Raw genomic sequence first — 11,869 nt, 5'->3', positions numbered from 1 at the left:
TCCTTAAACTCACTTTCAGTGTCACAGCCTAGTTTTTAAGGACAAAGCAGGGGGATGACAGACAGCTTAGCGGGAATTAAAGAAAACTGTGCGAGTGGTTTGACAAATGGAGGGGGAAATAAGTGTCATGGGAGGAGAAGTGTGTAGCTGTTTTGGATGGCAGAGAGGGTGTTTTTGTCCATCAGTATCTAATGCTCTGGATAAATTGTGATGAATAGCTCGCTGAAGTGTGCTGTGTGCGTCGATGCCGACTGTCTATTCACTGTTTACTTTGTATCAAGCTGTGCACGATCATGTGCAACAGCAGCGCTGGTGCTTATGGCTTAGAAGTATATTCAAAGGATAGTGACAAGAGGAGATAATGTACGAGAGAGACGCAAAAAAAAAAAAAAGAGTGTGAGAGAGGGAGCGTTCACATTGACTCGTATGATTGATCGGATTTTCCTAATTGACACATAGACCCCGGCGCCTATATGTCCTTCGCCTATATTGAGTGTGCTCAGTGAGTGTCATGTTTAATAAGCTTCCTGATTGGCTTTCTGGTTGTGAGATTGTGCCCTCTGGCTATTGGGTGACTGCAAAACGGAGGAGAGGAGAGGAGAGGAGAGGAGGAAGGAGCTTGGAGGAGAACAGAAGACTAGATTTACTCAGTGTAAAAGATACGGGGTTGCAGAGAAATGATGGAAGGCCTCAGCTGGTAATGGGGCTTTTAGGAAAAACAAGACTATAAGTCCCCCAGCTTACCCCTCATATTATCATGCTCAAAAAACATGCTGACGTAGAGCACCCAGACTGTTTACCTCGTTCACCCCCAGATTATTTGTGTTAACACATAAACCATTCAGCTGAAGACATGCGTACGTGTTTGAGCAAAGTATTCAAGTCTATAAGTCAATATGCACTAAACATTAAATATGGCAGAAGAACATGCCTCTTTCTAACACTTTTCATAGGCATACAAATATAAATATTTCAGTATCAACAAAAATGGATACACACACACACACACACACACACACACACATAAAGAAACACACACACATGAGCTTCTTGCTTATACGGATGACAAGGATCACGTCTCAGATAAGTATAGCGAGACCGTGGCTCAGAGTAATATGCTGCAAAGACGTCCATTTAAAGAGTGACGTGATTATGTCTTGCTTTGTTTGATCGAGGGCTCACTCTGTGACACGCTCTCCAGATGCAGAGAAATTTTCAATAGCAACCTATCAGTCTCACAGGCACTGAAAGAAGTGTCTTCCCCTCACTTAGCAGTCCCTCTCCAGTATGATCATTCAACGTGGACCACAAAGAAGAACTGGGCTTTTCTTTTGTTTCACATTTGTTAAGAAAAGGTTTCGCCACAATTTTCTTGTGCACGTTTCTTTGCAAAGGCTTTATACGCTGGAAATAATGTTTATTCAGTAATGCACTGCATTACAGTTATTTGGCCGGCGTTATAGCCCAAAGGACACTTAGCCATGGGGACCAGCTGTCCATGCGGTAAGTGATAAGTGATCAGTAATATGATAATTTATAGATCAGTTATGAGCCACCAACAAAGAGCTTTTGGGTTGCCAGTTCCCAGCCGTTGGTTTTGTGCCACCTCTAACATAGCACCGTCTTAATTGTTGTTAAATAGCGATCATTTAGTGACAGTAAAGATTTGACATGATCTATTACTAAATAGGACCTGTGCATTTGCTTTAGCTGTTGTAAAGGACCTGTGCGTGTGTCTGTCTGTGTTGTGAGTGTCTATTTCTTTTAGTATTTCATATGCACCAGCAGGAGCAGCGCTTATGCGAGAGTTATACAATGACAATAAAGGCTTTCTAATTTCAAGACGTTCACCCGACAAATGCACCTGCAACGTTGTGTGTTTATTTTGTTTTTTTGGCTGAAAACAGACTGTGACTGGACAAATACGTTGACGGAACAACTGTTGTGGGCAACATTTAGAACAAAACGAATCAGTGTAAAGATGTAATATTCTCTGAGGTTGTCACTACTGACGTCTTTCTTCGCCTTGCGCATTCATCATCTATTACAATCAAAACACTGATGAGGTAGATGATTCACTTCCAACTTGTTTTTTCGCCAATGAGCAGGACATTTTGCTTCCCCGTGAACCTGCTGTTTTGTGAGTGTGTTCGGAGGCGTAATGGTGGTGGTGGTAGCACTTCAGGGTTACAGCCTCATTTCCCACTCGGAGCGTCCATACTAAATGGCTGCACTCAAGATGTTCCGTATAAAAGCACCAAATGAGTGACAGATGCGGCATTAGGGCCACAGCACACGCAGAGCTCTGCTCACGTCCTCGCATCTCCCTGTTTTAGTATTCTTGGTAATCTGGGCTCATTCAAGGGAGCGGTGGTTGTCTACGCTCATCAGTTATGATGTAAAAACACGCGCTTTTTACCGCTCTATAAAGACTTTAAAGCAGAACCACCAGCTCCCCAAACAGTATGTTGCACAGTTCTCAATTCCTGCAATACGAAGTCAATGATTTTATTTGCCGTGTCAAAAGTGAACCGAGGTCCCTCGCTGTGACTTTTAATATGCAGAGCTCAGATTAGTCAGATGGATTTCACTGTGAGCCCAAACTTTTTCTGTCTAGCAGCGTGGCTCTAACTTCGAGCACATACATGTTCGTGCATGCAACAGTGAAGAGGGAAAATAGCAAAAGTACAAATCAGGAAATCCGCGCAGGGAAACACAAGGAGAAATCACAGGGAGCAACACCCTTGTTGAAAATGTCTCTGCCCACTGTTTAATAAACACTAAGTTTTTGAAAAATATTGACGTCCAACATTTTTGAAAGTCTTGTTCACCTTCTTGGTGAGAGTGAGATGAGGGGATCGCTATCTCTCTTAGGTCTGTACAGTAAATGTGATGCTGCAGCCAGCAGCTGGTTCGCCTCATCATTCATTTATGGAGTTGTCAGTAAAATTAGGACGTTGTCCTTTTTTCTTACTACACATGCAAATACGATACGAGGACAGGTTGAGAGTAGCAGCCACTCTCCTTAATTTAAACACACAGGGACAGAAAAAATTCTGAGCCTGGGGTCCAACTTTGTTTTATTCAAACAAATAAAATAGTAGGATCCAAATTTTGCACAGTTGGCAATTACTCCTTTTTGAGCAAGATGCAGTTTTGACGTGGGCAATAACCTCGGTACAATTACCATAGTCCTGAATGGGGAAAAGAAAAAAGAAAAATGCGTATGTAGAGTACGTGTGGAGGCTTAGACGGTGTGTTTTTCTCTCATAATCATGCCGCACACAGTTCCAACAAGGGCAATGTGCGTGCACAAAGTCGGCTCGTCCGCGGAAAACTGCTTATTCCAGCTGATGGAGTGTATAATTCCTACATCGGAATAATAATGATGGCATTGTAATTCAGATGGATAGAACAGAAATTAGATTCTGGGGCTTTTTGCATATTGTCATTACTGAGCCCTGCGCCGTTCTCTTCCTGAAAGTCGAATGAATTGAGGGGTGGGACGGGTTTTACATATCTAGCTTGCAGAAGGCGACCCACAAGTCTCACCTAGAGTGTAAAGTGAATCTAAAGTGCGTCTTAATTATTTCCCAAAATAAAACGGTGTCACACGATTTAATTACACGCAAACGCACACGCACGCACACACAGGCACGCACACACAGGCACATGGAGCCACCCTGTTGGTATGCAACCACAAAGTAGATGGCTGCAATCACATTAAACACCCCGGCAATTACAGTGAGAACAAACAACGTTTCCACGCAACATTTCTCATAATGCCACTTGGCGGAGTGCAGTGGCCTAATTGTGCGCCGTTTGCCGAAGAAATAATCTATGGCACATTCACTCGGAGCTTCCGAGTGTCTTCGAATGAATCCTGAGCATCAGCCTCATCCGAGGCCATGGGGGGAGGACGCGGTGTTCCTGCTTCTCCTTCACCCCTCCGCTGTCTTTCACTCGAGCTCTGTGGGATTGCCTGGTGTGAGGGGTTAGCTGAAAGAGAATTTCTCAGTGTGGATCAATAAAGTATTGTGTTATGATTATGATTACTTACGGGAGGCTGCTGCCTTTTTTTGATTTTTTTGATTTGGGAAGTATAGACCTTGAAGAGAATGTTCCTGTCAATAAGTGATCTCGGCCTTCCAGGGTCATAAAGGATTCTAGTGATTTTAGTATTCATTAACCATGACACCACTCTCGAACCACGTAGAGCAATCTAAGAGGTGTGTGTGTAATTCGATTCCCTATATATATATATATATATATATATATGAAATATAAATAAATATATAAATATATCCATATTCAGGATACAGAGGTATAGGAAGGACAGTAGCAGATGTTACATTCTCGGAAATTAAAGGCTTTGAAAAAGTTTGAATTTACCAATGATTTTTGTACCAGTCAGTGATCCGGGAGAGACCGTCGTCCTGAGAAAAATCATATTACAAGAAACAACAACACCAAGAAAACAACAACAGCATACTACTATGTTGAAGCGCCCTCTATTGTCCGTGGGAATTATGACAGGAGCCGGAGAGGACATCAGATCATGGAGTTTGAGTGCAACGACCACAACCATTCACGTTTCCAGTGAACTCACCGATGATATCATTTGTTTAACAGGGATCACTGTGAGGTATTAGTAAAACGAATGCCAGTTGAGGGACTCCCAAACAGCCGAACCTTCCCTCACACTGTACAGTTCATCCCTCATCCCTTTATGTGTTAATCAAAAAGGCTCAAAGGTCAACTTACCCCTTAGAATCAACAGTATGGACCGGGATGGTGACAGGAGCTTTCAACCGCATCTCACAGTCAGAGTAAATGAATTAGGCGAGTTTTAGTTCAACTTTTGGAGGAGGATCAAACTTAAGATAAAAAATTGCCCAAATGACATCTCACTGAAATTCCACAAATGGTATCAGATATTAGTGCTGGATGTTGAATAAAATACATAGGCATCTGCAAATGCTTAAAAAATAAATAACGCGTGATAAAAACTGACTTAAAAAAGGGAAATTTTAATTTAGTATTTACACATTACAATCTACATATATACCCGATGCACAATAATACCTTTGCTCTCTACTCTGTAAATTTAGTTTTTTGTTTTTTTTATTAACACTCAAAATCCCATTGTCTTGTTGTCTCTTGCCACTTGTTTTTGTCACCTTTTAGTTAGTGCAGTGATGCGTATAGAAGGGGAAAATAGAATTAATGAGCGTCTGGGTAAAAAAAGAAAAGAAAAAAAGGATATTGGCATTCAGCTCCTTCTTTTTCTTGCTCCCTGTTTCACTGCAGCACTGACAGTTAATCAGTCCTTCGTGTAACGATTTAATAAACTTTTTAAAAAGGTATTTTCCCCTCCCAAACTGCTGCCCCCTGTCCTGATTGCAATAAAATAAAGCAGTCTGAGCTCCGCTTATTAGGGGAACGGGCTGAAATGACATTTGAGAGAGTGACAAATGGTTACTGATACGATGAAATCCTCACAAAACCATTTTGTATCCCCTGCGTGATTACCTGGCCCAACATTGAGGGATTCACGGGGGACATTACTCAAACACGTTTCCCTTAGTGCAGGTAATTTGTAACGCTGAAACAATATCAACTTGGACATAGTGGGCAACCCATTTTGGAGAGATAAAAGGTCGATCAGAGTCCTCCTTGCACATTTATCCTGAAATCTGACAGAGCTGAGGTTTAATGAAAATGTGCGATCGCACTCAGACATCTTGTTTGTCAGGGGGATGAACACACTCTGCACCCACTCCGGCAGATGCACAAATCGGAACTCTAAATGGCCTTGTGCAAAAAAACCCCGTCTGATAGTCACAGATCTATTGCCGGATGAGGAACACCGAACGCCTCCCCGCAGTGGCAGAGACCCCATGCGTTTCAGCCGCGGCCGGCCTCATTGCCCTCTTTCATCCGCTGTCCCTTTTCCTTTTACCTTTGATCTTGCATGTCCGACTCCAGGACCCTGTTCCGCTGCAGCACTTACACCTGCAGACAAAGAGCGAATGGGGGAAAGTGTTGGGCTTTTAGTGAAAAAATTGTCGACACGCGCACACAGAGGCGCCCGCGTGCACGGGCATCTGCAGAACATCTGCTCGCCATCGAATGTGACATCAAAGGCCGCTGGGTACTTGGACTGCATTAGCTTCCTGATGTTTCAGCTTTGATAAGGCACCGCATTACTTCGGCGAGTGACGCATCCTCCTGCACCAGTGCCTGAAAGTCTGCAGCCCTCAGTCCTTCATGTCCCAACAATGCGAACATCTTTCTGGCTGTCTGCATAATCAAATGAAGACAGATGACACGCCAGAACTCCTGCAAACATCATCTCTCACGGAAAACTCCCCAAAGTTAAGGCTGTATCACTGCGCCTTGCATTGCAGGCTATTACAATTTGTCCTGATTTGCGTAAAAAGAGAGTTGGGCTTAGAAACGCTTATCAATACCGTCACTTGAGCAGCAGACATTTTTTATTTTTTCCCCTCACTCAAGGAGCTTAAAGGTGTTAGAGTGAGATAAGTGGAGCCGTCTCTTCATGTTCAGCACATTAGTAATCTGGTGCCGTTCTCTCCTAGTCACCATTATCTAAATTAATTTGGTGTTTATATATTTTATATGAAATTTGCAAGTGATACCACTTTCATTATGCAGACTGGCAGCAAGGGCCGATTAGACTCTGAGGAGTCTTTCATAATGTATATGCACACGGATGATATATAGTTGCACAGAGGCTGTTTGTGTGCATCTGCGTGTGATGGATTCTTTTCAGTTAAATTTATGTATTAGGCGTCAAGGGAAAGGGAAATGCTCGAGTGATTAAAAAAAAAAGTGTTAATCTCTGAGGAAGGACATTTTTATCCAAATGGTGGTGTCTTGTAATTATGATCAAAGAGGTAAAGGCTGGTAAAGATTTTCCATTTCCACGGAGGATGAATCGATTGAAGTACCTGCCTAGGTTCGTCAACTCGAAGCGTGTCAAATATCTTTGGATATTTCCATGATTGAAATCCATCCTAATGTCCTTAATTTTGAGTGAGTGTGCCGTAATTTTAATCGACACACTCTCGCTCCCACTACGTATTTCCATATGCTTTTTTCCATTTTTTTATGTGATGCAATCTATATGAAAGCCAGTTGATGGATTCTTGGGGTTTAGGGTTCACATTAAAGTTTTATTGAAACTATACTGAGTTCACTTCTGAGCTGTCGCAACACTTCTGTTCTGACGAGATAGTTTCAAAGCCCAAAACATGATGGGCGTCTATTTAAACTTTCATACAGCTTGGACATATAGTGATGGAGTGTCTGTCTGCGAAACTGTCAAGAAACAGACTGGTTGTTTTTCCCATTTCAAGTTTTCATGCTTGCAGAAATAAACAAAAAACAATAAGCATGATTATGTTTAGTGTCAAACGGGAGGAAGAGCTGTTCGTTAAGTGACAAAGACAATAATCGGTTCAATCACTTCACTTCTTCTCAGCTAACTTGTCCATATGATCTTTCCATCCACACTCATATTGGTCCCCATTAAGTCTTGCTTCCACCATCTTATTCTCTTGGCCACTGGGACATGGTTTTCACGGAAAAATGACGACTCGATAGACGACACAAAGAGTGAACCTCGGACACGTACTCACTCCGCGGAGAGAGCTCTCGGACTTTCAGAGGCTTCGAAAACGACATGCAGTTTGTTTTCTTTCTACTAGATCAGTAAGCATCACAACCAGCCTACTTATTAATACTACTAGATGTTTAACTCGAGGTAATTTTGTTCAAATTAGGGTTTTTACTGTTGATTTCTGCTTTGGACAGTAGTAGCCATGACTGCTGTCATTGAGTTAGCCATGATGTTAAAGCCAGAAAACGAAATAGGATCTTCTGTGCACATACTTTGTATGTACTCTGTGAGTGGATTTTTAACAACTTCCTCAGGTGCTCTGAGGAAAAACTACCTGCGTCCTTACCGGCATCTTTATGACAGTGACCAAACAATAACGCCACCTGGAACCACTAGGGGCACGAAAGTTGTGTGTTGCCTCTTTAATCCATCCGGACCTGATTGGCTTGTGTTTGTCTTTTCTTGCAGTGTTTGCTGATATTGATTTGTGCTCTGAGGCCAATCACAAACACCATCATTCAGCGGAGCATGTATGAAGAGTCACTGTCATATCGTGGATATCACACACACACACACACACACACACACACACGCACAAAGCTGATATGTGAGCACATCAAATGCCAGTGCCCGCCGGGATTTTGCTGGCAAGTGCTGTGTGAAGTTATGCATAGTAATTACATGGCTCAGTGTGCCCCTCACCGCCGCGCGTTCACTTTTACATTTCTATTTCAATATTGACATGAGCATATAGGCCACAGTCGGACCGGTCTGCTCGGAGGCTACCAAACCAGGATTAGCAGGATGTCTTCGCTCCAATGTGTGTGTGTGTGTGTGTGTGTGTGTGTGTGTGTGTGTGTGTGTGTGTGTGTGTGTGTGTGTGTATGTGTGTGTGCAGAGGCAAGAGAGAAAGGAAAAGTTTTTATTTCTTTTCATGATGTCCTCTGAATAGCCTCTAACATTTCCACATTTCTGTAGTTGCAGATGAACAAATTATGCAGATGTGTTGTAAAATACTTGTATTGTAATATATTAAATTCAAATGGATCTCATTCCCTGGCCCCGTCATCATCGTCATCGGACGGTTCCAAACGATAACTTCACTGTTTCAATATTTGGAGTATTTCACTCCAAAGACAGCCAATATTTCAATAGGCCCTTGTTGGCTTCCCACTGACAAACTGTACCGATGAGGCAGAACAAAATATTCACCGACACACAGCGGACTGTAGAGTAAGAGGGGGGGGGGCGCCTGCAACATCAAGCACCGGAACAGCAGAGAGACAGACAAAGGCAAAATGATGAATGCACCACAGAAGTGGAGGTCTAATTTCCCCCCAGTATGCAGTTTGTTTGCCTAATTAATTTGCTTTGGTTCAGGCACTTTGCCCAAATGCAGTTAGATAGACAGACAGAGACAGGAGAGAGAGGCCACTGTCTTGCTTTTTGTCTGTCTTTTAATATTCGGGCGTGTGCGCGACTGTTTTTGTATTTTGGCAAGTTCACTGTGTTGTCCTTCTGGTCCAATAATTCACTGACAATAAAATACATGGATTCATTGATAAATCGTTTGGCAGACTTTGGTCCAGACTTGGACACAGGCCTCGCCACAGCGAGCGCTCCATTCTGGATTTATGCTGTTTCATTCTTTGTTTTTGCTTATTTCTTTTTTAAAGAAAATCACTGAAAGAGAAAATTAAAAACCAGGCTATACAGAATTAAAACCAAATGATGCCAAAAACGAACCTAAACTTTCCTAATTGCTTTTCTGAAAGGACACAGGGCGACTCACTTTATAACTTGAAGAAATTATCTATTTGGCCAATAAACATTGCAAATTGTGGCCCGTTTTGGTATGAATGGGCATTGGATACTATACTGAATCAAAGTTATAAATCATCTACTGTATATGCATATGTGGTTGTTACAGTAGAACCGGGAAGTTTGAACCAAAGCAGTGAGAGTAGCAGAAATGAAGACAAAGCCAACGTGCACAAAATACAATCTAATAATGAAGCCCCAAAAAATTTTGAAATTGAGTGCAGTGGCGTCCAGTACCTGAATAAATCATGTTACAGCAGCACTCACCAAAATGAGCAGAATCTCAAGTCCTGGCTGAAGGTTGTCAGCACCACACACACACCTGAGTGTGTAAAATCGGTGTATTTAATAGAAGACAAACTCCCTTTCAATTAACATTCTTACCGACAGAATTCCAATCTTCTATTATATGTCATGGCTGAATATTAGGAGGTAAAGTAATTGTTTTCACTAGACTGGGACGGAGGCGATAACTCTGACCTCCTCTGATCTGTTGGCAGCTGATGTGACAAACCAGTGCACGAGATGGAGAGGGAACACCCTTACGTTAAATCTTTGCTATTTTCTGTATATCATTTTCGAAAAAAACACTGTATTTTCATGGGGAGGAAAAACTCAACTGCAGCTTTGTTGAATTGTGCCAGTTGTGTAGATTCATTCCTAAGTGTCAGCTTCACACCACGATTGTTACATTTGTGAGGCCTTTAATTGAGACTGTCCTCCAGCAAAGAAAAGGACCAGATAGGTCGTTTGTTCAAGCAGCTTATTACGACCTGTGCGGTTGTTTTTAAGACCGCAGACCTCTAGCTGTCGTTATGTACACGGCCGCTAGAGATCAGCGAACTGCAGACCTGGGAAGTCCGCGAAGTTTGTGTATTTAAATGGATTTGCTTATATTCTGTCAAAGTAATTCTCCGCCATATCACCCTGACCCTTGCACGTACAAGCCCAACTGTGCGTGAGTGCATCAAATGAAACACCACAATGCTCTGAGGCAGAAAGTATTCGTGGGCGTACCTCCTGTCACAGAGGCGCTAATTTAGGAAACTGTTGATTTGGTGCTTTTTTTAAGATTTTGCATTAACTATGCATAGCGTGATCCCAGTTTGGGCATGTATAGGTCACACATGTGTCCAGATATAGCTGTGCTCGGAGAACTTAATGCCTCCTTGGTGCTGTATGTGCTTATGAGAAAACTAGTCTCACAATCTAAATTTGTGTCAGGCCATGGTGTGGGGTATGTACTCCTGTGTTGCACTTGTTTTGTTGTGGATTCTCCTTGCAGCGCGCAGAGGCGGTATTGATCCAGCGCTTGTAATAAACCGTGTCTGAACTGCGATTCATCTGTCTCATGTGTCTGAATTCAATCTTCCTCATTAAGACCAATCTCCTCCCTCAGCTCAGGAAATAACTCTGACCGTCAACATTCTCAGTTTTAGGGCCTGGGTTGTGTCTAACACAACAAGGCTCCACAGGGAGAGGGATTGAGTAAGAAACCAATGAGAGCCTTGGAAGAGGTTTACGGGAGCAGCAGGCTACTGAATATGAAGCAAAGCATTAATGCAGCATGTGAATAGGAAGTAAAGGAAGAGCCATACTACCAACAACAGTGGCAAAGCAGCTGTCTTTGAAATATCGATGCCACGCACATTTGACCAATTACAAATTCTTGCGTTGAAAAACAGACGTTGCCTCTGATCTTACACAAGGATTATTTGTGGAAACTGGTGTAAAGGACAGTGCAAGGGACCTTGCATGAAGTCAACTGCTACGGACGTAGCGTCCAAGAGGAACAATATTCCTCACAAAATGCAATAAAACGGCAAGATTTCACAAAAAGCATAGTGCCGACAGTAAGAGGTGGAGGTGGGAGTGTGTAGGGGAGATGATATTTATAGGTGACACAATGAATGCAAGTTTGTGACAATGAATGAACATGCGCCAAAGATCACACAAGAGTTTTTGGCGAAGAAAAAATTAAATTTGGTCAAGTATGTCCCGTGACTTAGATCAAATAGAACACCTCTGTATCAGTATTTCAAAATTTTGAAAAAAGAAATGTCTCCCTCACGTCACACATCAGAGGATGTGCTATACTCTTGATGGAGGTGCTTCTTGAAAATGCATCTTTCATTAGAGTTTAATCGGTCCAACTAAATGAACTACGTTCTTCGTGGGCTTTGGCTAAAAGCAACTGAAATTGTAATAAATTGACAATATTTTTAATCAATTAACATTTTGATGACTTTGATCAGGTGTGTGCTCAGTCGACGCATGTTGCAAAGGGCCAAAACATCCAAACCACCGGCATGTTGCTCTCACAACAGCTCGTGCTAAATCCTGTTTATCGTCCTCTCGTTGCTTTCGTGTCTCCCTGCAGCCCCCTCCCAGTGGAATTGCACT

This window comes from Scophthalmus maximus, chromosome 18, assembly GCF_022379125.1.
Source record: "Scophthalmus maximus strain ysfricsl-2021 chromosome 18, ASM2237912v1, whole genome shotgun sequence".
NCBI lineage: Eukaryota > Metazoa > Chordata > Actinopteri > Pleuronectiformes > Scophthalmidae > Scophthalmus > Scophthalmus maximus.
Note: the sequence above shows the minus strand (reverse complement) of the source record.